Below are 18,393 nucleotides of genomic sequence, written 5' to 3'. Positions count from 1 at the left end.
GGGTTGTGAGTGAGGCTTGCTCTTGATCACCACTCGCGTAACATCGTCTAAGCATAGTCCAAAGGCTTGGGAGCGTTGAGCAGGATCAGTGAGGCCATTGGCTGCGCAAACATGCTCAAACTACTCCACGAAGCTATATGGGTCGCCAATAACTTTGTATTTGTCCAACTGTTTTACTACCACAGGGATTTTTGAGTGGCTCTGAGAGTCTTGGTTGACTCCTAACCCTGTTAGTAGCAATGTTGCCAATGTTGCAACACTTTGTTCTGCGGTCGTGTTATCTAGCAACCGCTTTGTCAAGAGCTCGCTTAGTGTGAGATCTCCTTCTATCGCTCTCTCGCTCTATGACCGATTCTTGCTTACTAGGGCTAGCACCCTGTGGATCTCTCATATTTCTAAACTCTAGAGTAAGTTTCTAGTTTGTTGATCTTGGTTGTATGCAGTCGGGCCTTGCAGAGCTCTATGGGCTAGTTTTCTTTCCTCCTCTAGGTCTGCTAAGATGTCCTCGACTGGTCTACAGCAGTGTTCTAGCTAGGTTTGAGCGTCCTATTTGTACACTAAATGTTGGACAACCTCAGGAAAGTCTCCTAGGTTAAGCTCCTCGTCGCTTCTATGACCTGAGCTGCCCTCTTCCATGTCTAGGACTTTCTGTATTGCCAAGTTGTTGATCAGGTCGATAAGGCCAGGTAGATCCACCTCCACAATAGTACGCGTTTGGTTTTCAGTTGTATTCCTTGCTTGGTCCTCCCTTCGGGGGTTCGATCACCCGCCTATGCCTTTGGGTCTTCTCCTATTTGTGGGTTCCTTCAAGTTCTTACGTTTGGGTGAGTTCCTTATTAATTACAACTAGTCCTCAACTTACCCTCACTCTGTGCGTGTGTGTGCTCTTTTGTGTACACTATCCAAAATCAGGCTTTTAGCTTTTCTTCATCATTCTTTGAGGGTTGGAATTCAGAGTGAGCGAGAAGACAAGTGCCTAAACAACTCTATCACTCTTGTCGTGGGTTTAGCCTGATAGGCTCATATACATCCTGTTGATTAGTAGGGTTCTCTGCTACTCTCTCTGCCCCATCATGATTCGATAGTGCTCTAAGACTCCACTCGATGATGTTGTCAAGATGAATCGCTAGATGGTCGACTAGCATCGCCTATATGCTTGCTTCTCTCGGTGATCCCTTTATTCCTTGTACCAAAAAGGCTTGTCTAGCATTTGTGTGGTCTTCTAATGTTCAGACAACTAGTGTCTAGGTGGTTTGGTCTAAAGTTCAAGAGATTCTAAAAATGCAGATTCGGCCCAACAGGCCTAAATTGCAGGAGCCGAATGAAAAAGGGCCGAATGCAATTGGTCAAAATGTCAAATTTGGATAGTCCCGAATGTGTTGTCTGAGGGCCGAACGGCCGAATGGCCAAGAGTCGAGTTAGGTGGGCCAAGGTTCGAATGGTGAATTCAGGCGGGCTTTGTCCGAGTGGGATTGGGCCAAGTCGACAGGGCCGAGGGCTGAATTTTCGAGTGTCCGAGAGTCAAGTGAGCCGAATGGCTGAACGACCGAGAGCTGATTCTAGGACTCGACCCAGAATTATCATCTCTCGGAGGGGCCGAATGTGACACATTTTTCATTGAGCTTGCACAACATTTGCCACGTCGAGTGATCGAAGCCTTTGTGTTGATTGAGCACCTCCAGATCCTAACTTTTCATTCATGAGAAGGTGTGGGAATACCTATAGTGGGCAATGAACTCGTTGGCAATGAGATTGAAGAAAGTCCACACAATGAAGTCTCTCTCTCTCTCTCTCTCTCTCTCTCTCTCTCTCTCTCTCTCTCTCTCTCTCTCTCTCTCTCTCTCTCTCTCTCTCTCTCTCTCTCTCTCTCTCTCTCTCTGAGGCAACCAGGGTTTCAAATTAGCTTCCCCTTGGTCTCCTCTCGCTGGTAAACCCCTCCTCCACAAAGTTCTCACCACTCCTGCCCCCTCGCTTGTCGGTCTCAACCCCCTTCAGCTCTCCTTCCTTCCATTTTTCACAGATCTGTGCCCTGTTTGGCATGTTTTACAGCAGCAAACCCTACACTTTTCCTCGATTTTCTAACCTTAACCTACTCTAAATGCAACAAGAATTGAAAGCAAGGTACTGAACTAATTTCTCCTACCAAACTAATCATCAAAGATAAAAAATACTTACTTATAGCATGGATTAAAGACCCAAAACCTCCTATCTACCTCAAGCTCTGGTTTAGGGATGAAACCCTTACTTTGATGCTCTATTTGAAGCGCGCAAGCACTCAAGCTTGAATCTATTGGTCCCGACAATGGAACCAAAATATAGAAATCGAGCACAAGCTCAACCACCAAGATCCATAGACTGCTTATTGTTTAGGCGTTTCAAGCAAGCACTAATGGTTACCTCTCACATAGCCGACGCGCTATCCCTCTCTACGAGTGTAGTGAGCTTACCTTGATGCCCGATTGAGTTGCTTCCTCTCTCAAGCACTCTAATAGCTCCATGATTTATGATGCAAGCTCAAGCATCCTCAAGCCCCTTCCTCCCAAGCTCCATCCTCCATAGCCACATGTGAGATAAGAGAAGAGAAGAGAAGAGAAGAAGAAGAGAGGAGAAGGTGGAGAGCTTCACCTCCAAGATCCCTCACTCTCACAAGCTCACTCCCTCGCTCCCTCCCTCAAGCACTCACAAGCAAGCAAGAGAAGAGAATGAAAGAAGAAGAAGAGTCCAAGGCCATGCCCCCAAAACCCCCATTGATTATCTCAAAGCATGGATGAGAAATTGGTATCCTGGTGGATGTAAAGTTCTCATAAGTAGACATCTTTCAATAATTACTTCAACAGTGGTAAATGTTTTAGGGTAGGGCCAATGGATGCTCAAGAACCCTCTCACCCTATCAAATGGAGTGATTCTTTCAAACCTCATGGTCCTAAACCCTCAAAAATCCCTATTTGGATTGAATTTATTGGACTAAAAATTTACTTTTACTCATTTCTAGATAGCAAAGCTTTACCTTTAGGTATAACACTAGGATAAAAACCATATTTTGATATAAATCACAAATGGCATCCCCAATTCCTCATGGAATAAGATGTAAGTAAACATTTAAGATTGTTCATTTTGATTTAAAATTACTAGTGGCACTACTTTTAGAAAATAGAAATTTATTTATAAGAACTTACTTGATGCTTGCTTCAAGTGTCTCAAACAAGGGCACTTTATAAAGGATTGACTTGAGATGATCAAGAGGGCAAAGACAAAAGAAAAAACCTTAGATAAAGAATCCCCTTACATGAAAGGTAATGGTTTTCAGTAGGTCAACAAACGAACCCTCAACTTTAGTAAAAAAAGGGGTAGGAAAGTTGAAGCCTCATGACAACTTTGCCCCTCCTCTTGAACCTGAAAGATTGGGATATTGAATTAAATAAGAAATAGATGTTTGGGTAAAGGCCAATGGCCATAGCTAGGTGGGTACCCCTTGTATAAGTAGCACACACCATGCAATCATATAAAAGTGAAGATCATAAAGAATAAGGATGCCATTCATTATCCCCAATAAACTCTCCTATATGATTCTCTCTCTCTCTCTCAACCCTCTTGCATTCCATAGCTTCTACCTCACATCCCACCATTCTTCCCTTTCACCTAGTATGAGAGCAAAATATATGCAAGCTTGTGCTTGGAGCGAGGAGCATAAGGAATGAAGCTTCATCATAAGGATTAAGGGCTCGAGGTTTGCCTACAATATTTATGCTAACTATCTACATCTTGATAGGTTTATTATTCTCATGATCAAGATCTATATCTATAGGAAACATGTATTTCAAATTGAGAGTCATTGACGCTCGATTTGGGGACTGCAATGGCCTAATTTGGTTGCATTTGGGCAACCATTAGTGGCTAGAACTGAAGCAAAATAGCTTGGTTTTGGATGCTTAGAAATAGATTTTGATATATACTTTTGATGTGTGCAAGCATAAGGCCTGCTTCAGCAGGGCATAGCTTGTCCTTTGGAAGCAAGGATCTGCTGCCAAAAGCACAAGGCTTAAGCATGATGTTTAATTAGGGCCATTAACCAAGGGGGCTACTATAGTCTATATAATAGAGAAAATGAAGGAGAGAGATACTTGGTAGTTTGCTAAGATAGCAATGTCTATGGGATGTGCTACTTATCTGAATGTTGTAGGAGTCTGCTTATGATGAAAATGACCTACCTAGATGAATTTTGAGGCAATGGCTACTCTTCCATTCTTGTCATGTTTTTTGGTCTTTTGGAAGCTTCATGGCATCTATTTTATCACAAAAACTTATTTATGCAATCTTTGAATTAAGCAAGCTTAATTGAGGTAGAATCAATTTTAGACTACAAGAATGAGATATATATGTTTTGGAGGTTGTTTTGTTTGAGATTAGCAGCCAAAAAAGTCCAAAAAATAATTGCAAAAAGATTGGTATGCATTAAAGACTTCTTGAGCTATTTTGATACTTGTAGTTTTTAGTCTTACTATTGACTACATCCTAGTTACTTAGTATGGATTTGTGTGAATTTTGGACTATTGATGCTATTTTAGCTATTATTTGATATTGCAAGGCACTGAATTGCAATAAATTGGTCTCCTTTGGACTTGCAATTGGGCCTTCTTAATTGCAAAGTGTAAAAGGCCTCCACAAAAATTTAAAAAGAAATTATGTGTGTCGGGACAAGAGCTAGCAAAGAATCAAAACATCTGAATACGACCCAACCTATGTTGCTTAAACTTCCTATAGGGTGTTGACTTCTATTTGTAACCAACCCCTAGAAGAACACATTGAGGGACATCCGTATTTAGATCGCATCATCACTGAAGAGGAGTTGCATGTCGCTAGTCCAATGGACTCCAGTGACTTCCTACTTGACGTTCTCACTTATATTACACATGTAGGTATCTGCCCTTTCTACGTGGATAGCTATGCTACCCTTGAGTATAATTCGAATTTCTATGCCTGGCTCATGCGAAGGTAAAGCACTCACATTGTGTGCTAAACGGCGGCCCTCATCCTCTAACCCTTTAATCCTAGGAAGGATTCTTCTCAATTCAAAGAGGGGGAGGCATGATGAAACAAACCAAAACACATAACAAGAACCATAAAGGAAAATAACACATGCGGGACATGAGGGACCTCAACGGCAGGACGAAGCAACTTGTGACTGAGGAATTGACAATAAAACTTGAAAGCAATGGACTTAGACAGTTGGAGGAAAAAGTCTAATCACGTACTAAAATAAAGTTTATCTACCAATCATGAAGTCTTTTCTTTCAATAAAGCTAGGTGGAAAAGCACTAATGGAAAACCATGGCTTATGACAAGAGTTGAAGATGTCGCAACAAGACCGAGCCCATCGCCTACCTTTCATGGAAGAGGAAAGAGCGAAGTACGGCTTATCCCTTGAAAATCAGGCGTACAACTAGCTCAGGTTTAGGAGCATCCACAACATCAAAGGGGTGGTAACTAGTGAAGAAGCTATCATGAGGGTTGTGGATCAGTGCAACCTCACCACGTATATCGAAAAGTTCGGACAAGAGCCTGACCACACTAGGTGTGTGGAATTCTTGAGGACGTATGACCCTGATAAGGAGAGTGGGACAGTGTCCTTGGCAAGTAGGGACGGAACTAAGCAGGTGCAGGTCCCATTCAACAAGACCTTGGTGGAAAAGGCACTGGGATTGGAACCAAAGGTGGAGAAAAGGCACAAAAGAGACGTCTATGCCATGTTGGGGATGAGGAAGGAAAGCATCTTAACAAATGATGGCATAAGTATCCAAGACATTCCCAACACGGAAATCAAATTGCAAGCAAAGGTGATCCACACCCTTTTCTCCAATCTAAGGTACAATTCACTCATGCATAGGATTAGCGTGCCCGTGCTGGAGAGCATGGCGGCTCATTTGTTGCATGAAGTGGATTGGAATGGCTATGTTAGGAAAACCATAGACCAATCACCCAAAACACTTGACCTTGGAAGTAGACCGACGAGTGGAGAATCCCCAACATCAAGGGAACTGACAGGAAGAAGCCCTTGACCAAGGCCGCATTCATAGGGTATGGAGGAGTCTCAACTGCCCTTATTTGAGAGGCTATAAAAGAGGCACAAGACGGAGAAGAGGCATCAGATGAAACGCATGAGAAGTCACCTCCTCATCACGATAAAGAACCATCAAGTGAGAGGACGATTAGTGAAGAAGAGGGAGAGCAAGAAGCTCAATCCAGCAAATGAAAGGCGAAGACGCCTAAAAAGAAGGCAACGAAGAAGAAGCAGGAGGAAGAGAGGAAGAAAAAAGAGGAAGTGGGCCTACTTAAAGCCAAGAGTTGAGAAGGAAAGAAGAGGAGGACCTCACACAAGCTGTGCATATTTTTATCGAACAGCAATGCATGCAAGAGGACCTGTCCCTAAAGAAAAGGGCAAAGCCACGCTCCACTCAACCCCGCCTACCCTCTTGCCCACTACCCCAACCATCACAGCAATGGCATGCACCCCAACCACAGTGGATGCTAGTAACCTCATGGCATGGGTGCAGTTCTTAGTCAATAAGGCACATATCCCAATGCCCACCTCCAGTGCGGGAACCCCAAATACAGGAGTGAAAAGATCGGCTGTTGCAGACACCGAATCTCAACAGGGGCCCAAGCGACCAAAGGTAGATGCTATCACCACGGAGCAACAAGCCACAAACTAGGATGAGCATGTAAAGGAGCTCTACGCTCAGTTGGGAAGGGCAAAGGAGGAGAAGAGAGCGGTAGTGGCGATGCTAGAAACAAAAAGGGAAATGGCAAATGCTTCCCAGCTAGAAAAGACCCGCCAAGTGGCCTTGCAACACAAAGAAATCCATGCGCTAAAAGCAGAGCTAAGGGCCAAGGAAGACGACAAAGAACAGTGGCAAAGAAGACTGGAGGAAGAGAATCGGGAGCTGGTCGCAATGCAAAGGGAATACAACCTCTTGGTTCTATAGCAGGCGAAGCTCGAAGCATAGGTGAGAAAACTTCAAGAGGGCATGGAAGAGCTTGCCGCGCTGGAAGCAAAGAGAGCACAAGAGCAAGAATAATGAAAGAGAGAGAGAGAGAAGAAGTAGAATGTGGAACGCAACGACAAAGGGAAGAATGAGCAACACTAGAGGAGAAGATTGGGCGCCTAACAAAAGAAAAAGAGGACCTTGTACAAAAATGGAAAAGGTAGGAGCCGGTGATAGTGGCATTGTCACAAACACAAAGTGAGGGCCTGGAAGAAATGAAAAAGAAGGTAAGGGAATGGGAAGCCAAGAGCGAGAAGCAAGTGAAGGATCTAGTGAGCCGCTTGGGCCTTGCAAAGGGAGGCCAAATATTAGCAGAAGGCAAGGTAGGCACTACTCAAGCTAGCCTCGAAATCCAACAATGTGCCTTCCTCAACACAATCTTAGACATCACACTCTCTGAGGAGGAGGAGGAGGCAGTTGATGTGCTTAAAAGGAAACTAGAAATAGCCCAAAAGGCGATCACAAAAGGGTTGTGCTCCCAAGTCTAAGATGCAAGCCTCGACCCGATCAGTCAAGATCAACAAGAGAAACGATTAGGAGTAGGCTTGACACTAGAGGAGATTGATGCCCTAAAACTTCAAGAATGACAACCCCAGGAGGCAGGGGTAGGGTCAAGCTGTGAAGGAAAGCAACAAGATGAGGAGTGGATCCCACCACCCCTCACCACAACCAAAGCCCCTCCAAAACAAGATGCCACAGTGGAAAGGAAGGTAGAAGCAAAAAAGAAGAGGGCCAGAATGTTAGATCAAACACGCAAAAGAGCTCGAGCACAACCACTTGTAGTTCCACAACCGCCCATCCCACTAGAAAGGGACTGCTTACCCATGAAGTGGAATACAGAGATGTCGGTGTGGGAGCAGTGGAAAAATCATCGCCAACCCTTCGACTTCACCTTTTGATATCCAGCAGGTTTGAGCAAAGTACTATCCATTGAAACAGTAATGGTGGTAATCACCATGGGAAAAAGGCTTGGTGAAAGATGACTCACTAAAAGAGAGAAAAATCCAATATCCTGGGGGATAGAGTCCCCAAATTACTGGGAAAACAAGGTTGAGGAGATACCCCACACGATGAAAGGCTACGAATCCCAACCTAAGTGGAGGAGAAGAGTCTGGAAGGCAACATGGACATGTGGATTTCATTTTGTGGCTCCCTACCCTTCGAACGGAACGACCCGACCTATCTACCATATCCTCGAAGGGTGGGAGTAGATTTTGACCCAGATATCCATGGTGGCTGATACAACTTCTCGAGGATCTACAATGTCAACACTACAAAACCAGAGGAGGCACTCGCCTTCTCAGAACAAGATCTATGGGACTCCATGGCCCATTTCCTAATGGAATTCTCCTCTTTCCCAGACCTCGCCTTTGTAACAACATGTAACTATATTAGATTACTTAGGACTCTCCTCAAGCAACCCCCTGCACTGGCAGAGTACCATCTTCCGTCGCTCTTTTTTGACATTAATGCAGGAATAGATGGGTGCGCTATGACTCGGCTAATGCTACGCACTGCTTTACTCCCATCCTTTTGCATGGCCCTTCTTGAGAACATAAATGACATCCAATTTACCAAATGTAGCCATCCATTCTTGTCCACCACACCTCTCCACATTAGAATAGGCCAAAAAGGGTATATGCTAAGTAGGCACTTCCTTAACAAATCATTAAAGCCCCCAACTTTCCCATCCCATGCCCACGAACCCAGAAAATGATTCTGTCATCTTGTACTACTTCTCCAAATTCAAGAAACTCTTTATTCAAAAAACAAAAAACAAAAACAAAAAACACAAGCTGCACATTGATCATCGTCATTGCACCTAAGGGTTCTCAAGTTAGGTGCGCCCAGTGGCCCCAGTCGGCCAGCTCCGTTCCTAATCCCCTAGCCTCATTTTGATCCCCCACTTCATGCTTAGGGCGCATCAAGGACATGACACACCTAAGGACATAACACTCGACCTATCACCCTAAGCTACACGCACCGCACCTCCTATATGCACGAACTGGGTCCTCAAGTGTAGGACACACTAAGGGCTTTGCCCAAGGACCCATCTCCCAGTCCCACAAGCACTAGCACCACGCACGTCATGGTAAGACAAACACACCCCCAGGTAGTGCACCTTCTTTTCTTTCCAGGTATAAGTGAAAGCCCCACCACTAGCTTCAGAGACCCCATCATCTATGCAATACTTTCATGAAACACAAGAAGTGCAGAAAAGTCCTAAATCAAGGAGAAAGGCGCACAAGAGAAGCATAAGTTAATACTTTTGTAAAAGAGCGCAAGACACACCATGATTCATTTAAGAGCGTTGGGCTCTCACCCATGCAAATTGTAAAGGTAGATGGGCAGTGGAAAGGTAGCTAGGAAGATAGGAGGACAATGGAAAAAAGGACCTAGGCTACGGTTGGCCATATAAAAAAGGGGATAAGGGGATGACCGCCCAAAAGGGATTTAGGGTTTTGTATATAAAGTTGAAAAGTGAATGAGAAGCTCATTCTTGTGTGTGGCCAAAAATGGCTCTCCTCTTCTTCTTCTTCTTATTCTTATTCTTCTTCTTGTTGCTTGCTTGAGATTGTGCTTGAGAGAGGGAGTGTGAGAGTGTGAGGGAGTGAGTGTGTGAGGGCGAGGGACTGTGGAGGAGAAGCTCTCCATCTTCTTCTCTCTTCTTCTCTCTCTTCTCTCCTCTTGCTCGCGGCAATGGAGCTTGGAGCATGGAGCTTGAGGATAGAGCTTGCTTGAAGCTTACACTTGGATCGTGGAGCTACCAGAGTTCTCAGGAGAGGAGGTAACTCGATCGGGCATGGAGGTAAGCTCACTACACCTGTAGAAATGGATAGCGCGTTGACTATGTGAGAGGTAGCCATTGGTACTCGACTTGAAATGCTTGAAACAATAAGCGGTCCATGGGTCTTGGTGGTTGATCACCTCTACATTTCGGTTTTGTTGCCATGACCAATGGATTCAAGCCTTGAGCGCTTGCCGCTTCGAATTGACATTGAAGTAGGGTTTTCTCCGAACCGAGCTTTGAGATAGATAGGTAGGAAGCGAGGGAGTTTGAAGAGGTATTCAATCTCCTTAGCAAGTAGGTTTTTGGTTTTTTGGATCTGAAAAAGCGGGTTGGAGTAGTGTATGTGTTTTCTTTATGATTTTTGTTTACATTTAGGTAGGATTAGGAGCAAAATAGTTGAGCACATAGTAGGGTTTCTGCTGCCATATAACAATCTGAAACAAAGAAAAGAAGGGTAAAAAATGAACATTTGGATTAAATGTTGGTGAGGGGAGCAAGACTAAGGTGAATGCAGGCCTAGGCAGGGTAATAAGAGGCCAGGAGTGGCAGGAGAGACCTCAGTTTGCATTTTAGGGATTTAGGGAGCTGGAGAGAGAGGGAGAGCTTCATTGCGAGGTGCCTGCTTCAATTTTGCGGTCGAGGAGTTCTTTGCCCACTATAGGTACTCCCACACCTTATCTTACATGAGTAGCTAGGATTTGGAGATGCTCGACCAGTAGGAAGGCCTCAATCATCCGGCATCACGAATTTTGTGCAAGTCCGACGAAATACGCATCGCGTTCGGCCCCGTTTGAGTGAGGGCGATTCTGGGCCGAGTCTTAGAATTGGCCCTCGGCCCACCTGACTCAAACGCTCACCACTCGACCCACTTGATTCGGCCCTCGACCATTCCGCCATTCCACCCACTTGACTCAGACACTTATTCCTCGGCCCATCCGAGTCAACCATTCGGACCAACCTGATATTCAGCCCTCGGCCTTGCCAGCTTGGCCCAACCCCACTCGGACAAGCTGATATTTGGCCTGGTTGAAATCACCATTTGGACCAACCATTCGACAACATCGCCAATTGGGCAACCTTCCCCAACCAAACCACCCACCCAGTCGGACACCCCATTCATCCAATTGGACACACACAATAATTGGATCACTCTATAGTCGGCGGAGCAACCATTGGACTCGCACCCAACTACAATCGGACCGCTCTTCGGAATCAGACCCAGTCCAGCCAGACTGTGCAACTTTGAAAGTCGGACCACCCACTATCCAATTTTGGGAATTAGACCAACAAACCAGGACAAGAAAATACAGGCCCAGAGACAATATAGAGCCAAAAGCAAATTATAGATCTATCACTGGGCTGAAATCTAGAGTACGTAGTTCAAAACTTGGCTATGAACGGTCCTTTGAATCGCACATGGTATTTAGCGTAATGGCCTTGTGGGCCGAGGGGGACTGCCCCCTCAGACCCACGTAGAGGGGGTCCTCCACATCTCCCCCAAGTAGGTTAGAGAGAAAACGCGTGCTGCGCGGCAGGTCCTCCAAATTAGATCATAGTCTAGTAATGGCTCTACACAAGCATAGATGCTCACTTGCAAAACAACAACCAAAAGCCCATACCCACCAAACAAAGATAAACACATACCCTAGAACCTCAATGGGCCAATCTAGCCAACAAGGGAAAAAAGGCCACACCATAAAAACATGTATAGGTTGCATTCAGACTGCGTCTAGTCAAAGCGGAATGTAACAACATCAAGCTACAACTATAAGGATGACTAGATATGATAATCTTGACGATAGATGCACCTTGAACGCCACTACACAGATGACCCAAGACATCAGCGGAGAATCCACATCTAGTTGTGGAGTTGGGGACTCAAGGGCATGTATCAAAATGCTTAAATTTATAAGCCAAGATCGGGAAGATGAAGACATAGTACCGCCTGCTTATCTTAGGGTCAAATTCACCGCAAAAAGGGAGCATTGTGTTTACGCTCTCATCGATGAAGGAGCTGATTTTAATATCTTGACCTATGAAGCATGGACCCTACTAGGCCAACCAGAGCTCACATCAACAACTGAGACAACTCTTATTCCTTATGGGAGACACCCACAAGCACTTATAAGAAAGTGCAAAATCCTTGTAACTATTGAAATTGAAAGCTTGCCTATCCTATTCCATGTTCCTCCAAATAGTGCAATTTGTGGAAAGGAAACCCTCCTAGGACGACCCTTCAAAAGGGTGACAAAGTGTGAGGCCGATTATGTAGCACAAAGGATACACTTGACACTACAGGGTGTGAGGATAATCACAACCTTTAGCAAGGCTGACCTCATCAAACCTCGAGGGAAAGACAAGGAACATTCTGACATACAAAGCAAGCCTAGTAACGAGAGCAAGAACTTGTTGAAAGAGTTGATACAAGCGCATGTTGAACAGAGAGAACTAGTGAGCGAGGCCATGCTTGAAACAAGAAGGTCAGGAGACAATATCAAGGATAGGCTTTGGACTTACAAATATTGTAGAAGACTGCAAAAGAAGCCCAAGCCTTATAGACAAAGGTATCGATGGTGGAGAGCCAACACAACGCCATGATGGATATCCAAAGCATTGCTATGTGCTCAAGGATATTACGTAGGTAATTGATGGATTTGGGTACCAAATCCCCCGACTAAACCACCTCTATCAGCTGAAGGCCAGATCGCATCAAAAGTGAAGAAGTACATGAGGAAATCTAAACAAAAATCCAAGTCTCGGGTCAACAATGTTGGAGTGACTGAGCCCCTCATGATTGAAATCAAGAAACCAAACAGGACTATTTGAAAGGTAGATCCTTAGCCTAGCGTGCTTAACAAGTAGATATCATATGTAATCATTGAGGGTATACACCAGTCACTAGTACCCAAGGAGCCTTTGATTTTCCAAGAGGATAACGAGCATCATAGGCACAACATTGCTCATGGTAAGGTTAAATGCTCAGCAAAGCAAATGGCAGAATCATCTAACAGCCATAAGCATATCTTCCAGCCAGTGCCAAAGCCACTTAGGAGTCCCAAGTCTCTTACACCCTCTTTCCCTAAACAAACACAGGAAACACAATAGCAGTCGTCAAGTGTAGTTGCTCAATCCCAATCTCTATCTCCATCTAAGCTTCCAAATGTCTAAGAGGTGGGACATGACACCACCCTTAGCTCTCAACCTAAGGATATGCTTGTACAATCCATTGTGACTAGCTCAACTAATGCTCAACCTACACAAGTGAATGCTCAACAGGCAACAAAAGATGAGATTTGAATAAGGACTTGGCATCGCAATCCACCAATAATAGCCAGTCCATTGAACTAGCGGCTACTGTTTTCAAATAGGAATTTGATGAGAAGCCAAACAAGGGAGAATTGACCAAAGAGCTAGACTCCCCAATAGGAGAGGCAGTTGCACCCTCACAACCCCACAAGGCTATTCAACAGACCGCAACTATGTCCCATGAGGACACACTAGAGGAAGAGAATGTTGAGGCCCAATTAAGCACATCAACATTTGATCTAGTTCAGGGTCCTGAATCCTTAAAGGATACACCGCAATTGGCTAAGAAATAGAGAAAACAATGAAAGCAACAGTAGTTGCTAGTGGCTGTGGACACCAAGAGGATTGAGACCAAGAGTATTGAAGAGTTGAGGAATAAAGCATCGAGTCCATCCACCAATGAATCCATTGCCATCTCTCCTAATAGCGGTGAAACCTTAGACACATCCATGTATTCTAAAAAATCAAAGCAACCATTACCATCAATGGTTGCTTGCAACACCCAATCTGTCGACAATAGAGCTCACATTGACCAATCAAGAGTGAATACACATTGTCACAGCAGGGTGACAAGACTATACCAGTCACATCCGAGGTGAACCATGACACATAGCAGCAAAGCCTCATGAGAAACATGAAAACCCCGAGGATATAAGCAATCCTAGCATTGACCAATCTTGCTCATCTACGCCCGACCCCCCAACTATGCTAAAGCCTAGAGAAACCCCTAGAACCTTGCACGAGATAGCAACTGAGCAAGTCATTATAGAATATAGAAGTGTCACAAAGTGCTTGATTGAGTTGGATGCTAAACTCAAACTATTCAAATGTGTCTACGTCCTTGCAGACATGGGCACGTTCCTTAGGATGCAGCTTGAAGAATACTTGCCAAGTCCTTTGTCTTGGGAAGAGCAAGAATATCTTAATGACCACTATGACACGCTCCTATATAAGCGCATGCAACTCATCTCTGACAAGGAGACCGATGAACTACGCTTAACTGTGACATTCAACGAAGCACTTTGCCAATCAAATCTCTTAAAGAGAGAGCAACTAAAGTGATAATCAGAGGGCCGAAGTCAATTTGAAAAACATTGGTTTAAAAACCAGGTTACAATGGCCGAACTAGAGCCTGACGGCCTTAGAGGAGCGATTGGCCAAATGGCAGTCTCAAAGAGACTCAACCTATGTGGCGCCAACTTCCCTTCAAGTACTGACTACCATTTGGGGTATGGACTTAGCCAGAACTAGCCAAGAAAACTCTGTGGTTGATAAGATTCTCACTGAGGAGGAGCTACATGTTGCGAGTAGACTCGGACAAGGTACCATGCTACTCGATGTTGCAAAATATCTGTTGTTATTGAGTAAGCTACCATGAGTACTAGATGTGTGTGCCACACTCCAGTACAATCCCGAGTTCTACAATTGGTTCTTATCCTCACGAAGTGACATGGGTTCATAAATTGTACATAAATAAACAATGAGTTTTGTGGCTATGTATAGATAATACCAACACACATAAGCAATGATAATCAAGCGCAGGAATAAAAGTTTAGATTTGACATGTTGAGCACCTCTGGTCCTCCTCTCACCAGGTGTCTAGAAATTTTGTGACCGTTCTCGCCTCTAGGTGGAGGGCATGCAACCCTCATTGCCACCAGGGGAAGCCCTGACCAACACCTCTAAGGGTGTGCACAGGGCACCATCCCCTTCTACAGGCTTTCCCCTGTTCCGATCTATCCTTCCGGGGATGAGCCCTGCCCCATTCCATCACAACCAGTCCATGCAACTTGGCATGAGCAAAGATCTGCTACTAGCTAGAATACACCCCGCAATTGAGGCAGGACGAACATCATTATGGGGGCCGTCCCTCTACAACAAACACTGCATACCTCACCTCACCCCTCCTCGTCATATGCGCTTGATAATCCACTCTTTAATCCATTTTATGCAAATAGTTCTATCATGCTTCAGGGCCTAACCCTTGGTTCACATTTTGCAGGTTCCCCACAGTAGCCCATCATAGAGCACACAATGCAGCTGACCTGCAAAGAAACTCTCAGCCGTTGGAGGGAGCATACGGCACAAGCTCCTCCACCAGAACACTACGTGCCGACCCTAAAGAGGTATGTGCTGAGATGAGGTCCAAAATGACATTGTCCAGGATACAGACTGAAAACTCCCCAGGCCTGGAAGAGGAAGGCACAAGGGAATGCCTAGGGGGTAGTGACCCCTACTGTGCAGGCCCTCCCCAGACGCTTAGGCACCAGGTGCTTGAAGGAGGAAAAGGAAGCTAAAAACAAGAAGGAATTTGCTGAGCTATTCCGGAGCATTCTTGATACCGCGGCGGCAAGGGACTACATCATTTAGGTCTCAACCGATGTTAGAATAGCCCTTATGTTATATAAGTTGCTTACCAAATGCCATCTTGCTATAACTTTTTGTCCTTAAGTGGTTAAAGGGGCAGACCCCCCAACTGTACAAACTTTCCTTACCTACTACTAATACATGTCACGTCTTTAACAAGCGTTGGTGATATGCATTGTAGTTAACACCATAGGATTTAGATAAAGTAATGTTTTTTTGCATTGCATCTGTTCATTAAAGTAGACGCATGTGACTTGCATATACTCTCATGAAGTGTCAAGTGGATACAGGATGACACATGTCTTCGTATGAACGTGTTCAATGTCTAAGTCACCACAAGACCACCAATCTCACAAAGAGCCATGATAGAAGCCTCACTGCAAAAAGTGAAAATCACCCTTGCCGACCTCCCACATTGCATGGCCCAAAGCATAGTCATTGGCTACTCTCTCTTTCTGGGTCAAACTCTACATTTGGCTCATGGCAGCTATTAACTCAATTGTATCGACATCACATGTTACAAAGAGGTTTTGCAGAATCTCAAGTGTATCTCCCCATCTCAACAATTGTTTCCGTTGCAACGAGGCTAAAAACACAAGCATCGTTGTAGTGTCCATTTTCACAGTCTTTGAATCTGCACATTTCCCAATCCAAATGAAAGGCTGATAGCCTCAGCGCATTGCCATGGGTGTATTCATGTTATTTTTTTATTAAAAAAAGAAAAACAAAAAAGAAAAAAAAGAGAAAGAAAGAAACAAATAAGAAAGAAAAAAAGAAAAAGCACTCACTATCACAACACAACACCTAGGGGTCCTCAAATTAGGTACGTCTAGTGACCTTGGTCAACTGGCTCCGTCCCTAGTCCCCTAGCCCTTTACACGTCCCCCACAATCTTTAGGGCACATCAAGGGTAGGACATACCTAGGGAGCTTCTCTCGCTTATGGTTAGACCTGTCACCCTGATCTATTTGCACGAGTCTTTTTTTGCACTTCATCTCAGTACCATTGCAATCGATAGTGATAAGCAACGCACGAAAGACCATGGAAAGTACACCGTACTCTTCGAGCAGTACAAGTAGCCACCAGCCACCAACAGTTAAGGTGTCGATGAGCTCACTTATGCTACATTGTATCATCACAATCACAAATGATGCCTCATCGACCTTTGTGTGTACTTCTCCTCAACTGGCTTCATCCACACGTTGCTATGAGGCACTAGACCAACAGTCTTCTAACTATGTAATATCTAAGTATGCCATGCACTCACATACTATCTAAACCACACTCTATACATAGTTTGGGTCCTTAAGTGCAGGATATTACTCTCAGCTCACTTAGAGTTCTAGAGTTCGACATGTCTCCCAAACTAATCAAACTACGTCTTGTGCACACTATATGAAGACTAGCACTACCCCCAGAGAGAGACCACATTTGCAAGGTTTTCAATTGTAGGTATTGAAGACTCCGATGAAAGTGTCATCAGCTCTTCATCAACACTCAACTCTGAACTTTGGCCCATTCCCATCATGCAAGCCCACCAAATAATCGTCCTTTGTAGAATCCCCACAAACCACCACCTGTGCCAGCCACCAGTGCAATTCCCAACAACAAACAACCCTATCTCCAACTCCAACAACCCCATCACCAACCACCCCCGCCAACAATGTGGCACAATGACCTTCATCTTCCCCACCACAAGAAATCCTCCAAGGCAACCACCGACGTCCCTTCCACCCACGTCTTCGGTGCATGCCAAAGCCTACTACCTAGAGGGTGAGTGCCATGGGACTGGCACTCGTCTAGGAGGGGGTAATGTTAACGCTCAACCGAAGAAGGTGGAAAACTCGGAAAAATTGATGCTGAAGGCAAGGCTAAGGCAAAAGTGAAATGGAAGATGAAGGCGTACCAAGAAGAATCTAGAAATACAAGAAGTGCAGAAAAGTCCTACATCAAGGAGAAAGGCGCACAAGAGAAGCACAATTTAATACTTTTGTAAAAGAGCACAAGGCGCAGGTTGATTCATTTTAAGAGCGCCAGGCTCTCACCCGTACAAATTGTAAAGGTAGATGGGTAGTAGGAAGGAAGCTAGGAAGATAGGAGGACAATGGGGAAAAGGGCTTAGGCTAAGTCCGGTTCCGGGTAAATCATATCGTGAAATCGGCCATGTAAAAAAGGGGATAAGGGGATGACTGCTCAAAATGGATTTAGGGTTTTGTATATAAAGTTGAAAAGTGAATGAGAAGCTCATTCTTGTGTGTGGCCAAAAGTGTCTCTCATCTTCTGCTTCTTCTTCTTCTTCTTCTTCTTGCTTGCTTGCTTGAGCTTGTGTTTAAGAGAGGGAGTGTGAGAGTGTGAGGGAGTGAGTGTGTGAGGGTGAGGGACTGTGGAGGAGAAGCTCTCCATTTTCTCCTCTCTTTTTCTCTTCTATTGTCTTGCTCGCGGCAATGGAGCTTGGAGCGTGGAGCTTGAGGATAGAGCTTGCTTGAAGCTTGCACTTGGATCATGGAGCTACCGGAGTGCTTGGGAGAGGAGGTAACTCGATCGGGCATGGAGGTAAGCTCACTACACTCGTAGAGATGGATAGCGCGTCAGCTATGTTACAGGTAGCCATTAGTGCTTGGCTTGGAACGCTTGAAACAATAAGCAATCCATGGGTCTTGGTGGTTGATCGCCTCTACAAAGTGCTTAAGGGAGGGAGTATGAGGGAGTGAGCTTGTGAGAGTGAGGGATCTTGGAGGTGAAGCTCTCCACCTTCTCCTCTCTTCTTCTTCTCTTCTCTTCTCTTCTCTTGTTTCACATGTGGCTATGGAAGATGGAGCTTAGAGGAAGGGGATTGAAGATGCTTGAGCTTGCATCACGAATCATGGAGCTATCGGAGTGCTTAAG

This window comes from Lygodium microphyllum, chromosome 21 (genome assembly GCF_053477565.2).
Source record: "Lygodium microphyllum isolate KBCC chromosome 21, Lygodium_microphyllum_v1.1.10, whole genome shotgun sequence".
NCBI classification, from domain to species: Eukaryota; Viridiplantae; Streptophyta; class Polypodiopsida; order Schizaeales; family Lygodiaceae; genus Lygodium; species Lygodium microphyllum.
The sequence above is the reverse complement of the archived record's forward strand: the minus strand, read 5'-3'. Positions refer to the sequence as shown.